The 6316-nt window shown below is 25.4% G+C and overlaps 1 protein-coding gene across 1 annotated transcript in view; it reads left to right on the top strand.

Annotated features, from left to right (window-relative positions):
• The first annotated feature begins 587 nt into the window (after positions 1 to 587).
• The window catches only part of LOC113557879 (protein shifted), a 74843-nt gene continuing 69114 nt past the window's right edge, over positions 588 to 6316 (top strand). The window contains exon 1 of the mRNA XM_026963437.1: positions 588 to 764. The gene's annotated coding sequence lies outside the window, so the exon portion shown is untranslated. The remainder of the gene's footprint in view (positions 765 to 6316) is intronic.

The following is a 6316-nucleotide window of genomic DNA, read 5'->3' as shown; positions in this document are numbered from 1 at the left end:
GCTCAATTATTAGAATGTACCACTTTTTATATACGCCGACACTCATAATCGTTTTTCGTGTACTGTAATTATAATACTTACACCGTTGAACAGTTCAATTTGAACTTAAATTTAACACATTCACGTACATTTATTAATTCACTCGCTTTTTTTTAAACCTTAAATACTTATAATGTGAATTTTTGATATCATATTATGTATATTTAATTGACAGGGAACAGTAAATACACTAGATGAGAAACCTCTCTGCTTGAATGAACTCTTACAGTCCAACACGGCATAAAGTTATCGGGTTCGGTGAATTGTATCCGATAAAAATAAACGCCGATATAAAGATTTTAGTAAATTGTGTACCTACACGTTGTATTTCATTGCTGTCTAGTGTCTAGTACTGTAGTGTCTACTAGGTAAATTACGTTTCTACAATATTTTTATCGATATTTGGAATTTCCCATTATTTGATTAATACCTTATCGAATTATATAGTAATAAACGTACTAACATAATAACAATCTGTCCAAGATTACGTTTATACTTTTATACGATTATCGTCGCGTCTACAATTTTAGTCATCGTTCTAATTTCAATTCGCACTCGTTGTTTTAAAGTGTAATTATGCCTACATGTTTTATATAATATAACTTGTTTTTTTTCGTTCAAAAATGGATTTGTCAGTAAGAAAAATTATTTTTAAACGGTATTGAGGAATTCACAAACCTTTAAAGATGATATACAACGTTGGAGCTGCCGTTGTTTGAAATCACGTAAGTTTTATTTCATAAATTAAAAAATAAGTTTAATATAATAGATCAATCTAAATAGCATAATTACTTAAAACAGTTAAAACTAGACGATACATTTTTAAATCGACAAAAAATTAATAATACTCTTAAAATAAAAGCTTCGATGTTGACGTCGTATTTTGTCACAAATTGCTGACTTAAAAATTAATAAGAACCTTAGCAATGTGGCATTATCATTTAAACAATATTCGTTGTACACATACACATCTGTTGCTCACCCTTAACTACTTAATAGGCTATTATATAGACTCAACTAATTATAGTAAAATATAACAGACGCAAATCACCTAGTTTCAAGAAAATGTGATGCATTTTACCTTACATTAAGTAAATATTCAATAACATGACAAGGAAGGTATATAATATAGGTATGTACTATGTATGTATAGTTTATATTATTATGTATAGTTGTATTATTGCTGCAGATAGTGAAAATGAGTAGGCATAACAACAGGGCCTAGAAAACATCTGATTTCAGGTAGCTGTTACCTTTGAGCTTTGACAGATTTCTATAGCAAAAAAAATCTGCGGAAGTTATAACTCCCAAAATCTCCACTCTTTTATGCATTACTTACCTTACACATTAATATTATTTATATGATACTGATACTAAACAGTACCAGTATTATTATATACTATAAATACCAGTAGTATTTTTATGTACTAAAAATACATAAAATAAAAAAAGTATACGTTCAAAATATTTTAAATTGTGTTTAAACTCCTAAATGTTTTTATTATTTATTTCTGCAATCAAAACTAAAAACACGTTATAAAACTTGGGAACACATATATTTGTCATTCAGGAGACACACTTTGATTTTGAGGGGACACTACAGTACTTTAGGCTCTGCATAACATTTTAACAAAATAATACTATTACAATAGATACATTGAGGTGCATATAGATACAATAAATAAATATAGATAATATAATTGTTTATTAGTTTAATAGATGTTACATATACAAATTATACAATATTATATCATAATAGGTATATTATACATACGTAGTATACATTTCAGCAACAATAGAGAAAAATATATCACGAAATTTTAAATTCGTTTTGACATTATATTTATTAAAATTAAAGTATTCAATATTTAACAACATTATTTGCATTTCAATAATTATATAATATATATATACCTACCTATGACTTTGTTTTGTAATTATTAAAAAATATACAATATGTCAACTCTATTATACAATTTATCGTAATATTTAAATACAGTCTCTCGTTAATCGTAATACATTCTAAAGCGAGTATAAGTACACAAAAAATTTCGTTTAAGGTATTAATTTAGAATATTCAACAGGCTTTTGCCTGAGGTACAAAAATATGTACAACGATACCTGCACAGCACAATTATAAATTAGATATGATATAATAATTAAGTTCAAGTACATTTACAGTATAATATAATTACATATTATATTATAATATACTCGTACACGCATGAAAGACAAAATAGGTACTAGGAAAAAAATAATGTGCACTACACGAGAAAAACAGCTAAATGGTGCACAACTCAACAAACGAAAAAGGAAGACTAGAAGTCTGTTCAAAGGGGAAATTCTCAATCGAATGGGAGCGAATGAACTGCAGTATATTATATCACTTTAAATCAAGTCTAGTCGCGTGAAAAGTATATAACGCTCATATACTTCAAGCGGGAACCCATATTCGGATGATAGCCAGTGTGAGGGAATAATGACATTTATTTGGTCATTCATTCAATGATGTAAAATAAAAATTCAACAGCTTGGTCATCATAGAAATTCATTTAACTGTGGTCCTGGGTAAAAAAAAATACCGAGATAACGTTTAGGGGAGGTTGATTATCGATATAGTTTATACACATGTCGCATAATATGTAATATATATGTGCCTCCACTGTTGGTCATTTACATTCTCGACTATAATGGTTTAATCAAATAACACATAGGTACAGTATATTTGATTATTTCCTAATAATACGTATATAGATTAAAATCAAAATAGTTTTCAATCCCTCCGAGCACAATATGCTTGGCGGAGACGTGTGATCCACTGCACACAAATCCGTCAAATATCGGATGTAGATACGGGAAGAACACTTACGGAGGTAGAAGAAACATTTATAAACGTTGAACGTTTCTTGTCTGGTGGAGGTACAAAAAATGTGATGCGAACGCCGCTCACGAACTCAACAATTGAACCAACCCGAACGGGGGTAGATTCACGAGAAACCAACGGAGGTAATATGCGCAAAATGTTTCGTCCTTAGTGGTCGGCGGAGGTACAAATAAATATTGAATTAAACGATAACTAACAGTGGTACTGTTTACTACGCCGAATTCGGAGGTAGATCTCCGACGAAGATGAGACAAAAAAAAATATAAATATAAATATAAGTAAGACTAATAATATCGGAAAAATATGTTATTGATAGTTGATACCCACGAATATGATTCAAAGGAAGATTCCGTACACATAATTAACGGAGGTATAGATAATTATATACCGAAAACTGCGATTTGTGCGTTAGTAAAGACGTTCCACGTAAAATTATAAACTTATTAATTGTCATATACGCATTCAGAACAAACAGAGAATATCTCTGCTCGATAGGAATTTGAACAAAAGTTAAGCCAGTTACAACTCAGTTCTGCTACCCAGCAAATTAAATCGGGCACATGGTGGTAAGCAGCAACGAGGAAGACACTTTATTGATAAATAACAATTTAAAAGTTTAGATCCAACAGACACCAATTCTGACTACCGATGTTGTCAAGTGAAAGGATCCAGAAATAAAATGTTATTTCAAAAGAACATAACAAGTCCAAAATCAAAGTACTTGAAGAGCACAAAATATAACATTTTCTATTAATAAGAAATAATACAAATATCGCTAATAGATGGGTGAAAATACAATAGCCCATAAGCACTTTGTGCCAATCACATAACAAAATTAGCTTCATGATAGCAATAATTATCAAGGAGTGGGAAAATGAAGACAACATATCATTAAATATATTTAAAAATTAGGACACGTTTGTTCAAAATTACATAGTCAACATTTTAAGATTCATAAGTGTTATCCTAAACACTTAAGTTACAATAAAGACGTCAAATTGCACACCAAATTATTTTATTTTCAAACAAATTTTAATGTATAATTTTATTTAATTATTAAAATGTTCTAAAAATTATAGGTATGCAATTTTCAGTGTAATATTTTTCTTTTAATATGTATGTTAAACATTCTTATTTTTGGATAACACTCATTTTTTTTTAAAAGAAACATTCTAGTAATTTAGTTAATTAATACGTTATTGTTTCCAAAACTAATTGATAAGTAGTAATTATACTGCAAAGCTTTCTCTAACTTTTGAAATATAATAGTCTAGTTAAATATAAGTTAATTAATTAATAACAAAATGTACTTGATAAATATAAATAATCTTATTTTTCAAAATACAGTAGAACTTTGATAATTTGTATTAGAGGATAAAAAAAATTATTATAATGAGGTATGAAGTAATTTTAAATTAATGAGATATTAGGGAAATGCTTGTTTTACAATCATTATAAGTTATTTTAGTGTTTCAATTGTTAAAGTTCTACTGTATTTAAATAAATAAAAGCTCAATTCAATAACCAGATTTATCAATTTTTATTTTCAAAATGAAAGTTTTGTTAAACAGTTAATATATAAAAGAACCGTTTCTTTATATTTGTAAACAATCTCAATAAATTGCTTTTAAGTTCTTCTGTTTGAATAAACAAGAATATCAAATTATTGAATTATGCCTTTAATTATTTAAAATTGTATTGTAACACATATTCATGTATCTAAACACAGATTATGAAGTTTTCACAATAATTGTAAAAGGAAAAATTATAGCTAAGTACACCTTAAAATTATTTTATAATTGAGTTATTTAAAATTTAACTTAATAATAAACATATATTAAGCATACATTCAGATAAACTTTTAACAGCTATTAAAACCACAAATCCATAGTTGAAAATACATTATACAGATAACAAATTTAAAAAAAACACATTTGCTAAACATATAATTGTATAATAAGAACATATTTTAAGATTGTATGCATAAAATAATTAATTCACCCAATGAACAAACCTGTCTGGTTAAAGAAAATAATAATAACATAATAATTTTCTAATATAATACATTATTTAAATGCATTTGTTAATTATTAACATTTGTCAAAAAAATCACAAAAATACTACACTACTGTTCTACTTGTTTTATTTAAAGACCATTAAAATAGTTATGATTTAAAAATCAAATTCACCAATAATTATATGTATATAATAAGTAACGTATGACAAAAATTAATATTATAATTACTCAATAATAAATATATATTTTAGTTCCTTAATATAGGAACACGATTATTGAAAAATAATGAAATAAATAAAAATAAATGATAGTTATTATTGTAATTAGTATATATAATTTCTGATTTCTGAAAATAACTTATTACTAATATTAAATATTATGTAGACAATATTTGTTATTTTTTAAAATTTATCTATCTTTGATTTGTGTTATTTATATGTATATATATTTTTGTATTTTATAATGCAATAAAAAACTAGTATTTTTTAGTATTATTGGTTGCTTTAAATTATCCATTTAACATCAAATTAGTAAAGTATTTCAAAAATATTTTTTTTTGTACATAAATGTTAACAATTATAGATTTAAAAAATAGGCAAATTAAGAATAAATAATTGATTAATTAATAATAATAACACAGAAATTATTCAAATTTTAGAAAAAAACTATCCAAATTCCTGATTTAATTATCTTAAATCCGTCATTGCCAATATAACAAATACAGTTTTATCAACTTGTAATTAATTGCACCCCAACATGAACAAAATATTATTCATTACAAACCTGTATTGATTGTACTAAATTAATGAAAGAATACATTATTTTCTAATTTAATAAGTAATCATATGATGCTGTTTATACTTAATATTATGGTCATTATGGATTTATACCCATTACCATACCGTAAAAACACTTCTTAAACCGTAAAAACAATAATTTAGTTATTCTTATTAATTATAGTAATAAAAATATAAATAAACTTTGGGAATGTTTTTCAACAAATAATATTCATTGGTCATAGCAAAAATTAATTAATTAAAAAAAATATATATATATATATAATTAAAAAAAAAATTGGCAGTGTAAAATAACAAATAAAAACCTAACATTTATTTACTCTTCAAGTTATTTTATTAATTAGTCTTAAAATTTTGAAGCATTAAAAGGTGAAATAAAAATTAATTGTCTAATTATGTTACTCAAATCCATTTTTTTTTAATCAAAATTTTAAATATTAGATTGTAGTTATTTCTTGAATTTCAATTATAATTCATATTATATTGATCAATAAAACCAGAGATCATGATTAAATAGTTAACCCAGCCACCAATATATGATTTATACATGAACTCTAACATTAAAATTTAACTATAGTT

The sequence above is a fragment of the Rhopalosiphum maidis genome, chromosome 4 (genome assembly GCF_003676215.2).
Source record: "Rhopalosiphum maidis isolate BTI-1 chromosome 4, ASM367621v3, whole genome shotgun sequence".
Taxonomy (NCBI): Eukaryota; Metazoa; Arthropoda; class Insecta; order Hemiptera; family Aphididae; genus Rhopalosiphum; species Rhopalosiphum maidis.
This window is presented reverse-complemented; position numbering and strand designations above follow the sequence as displayed.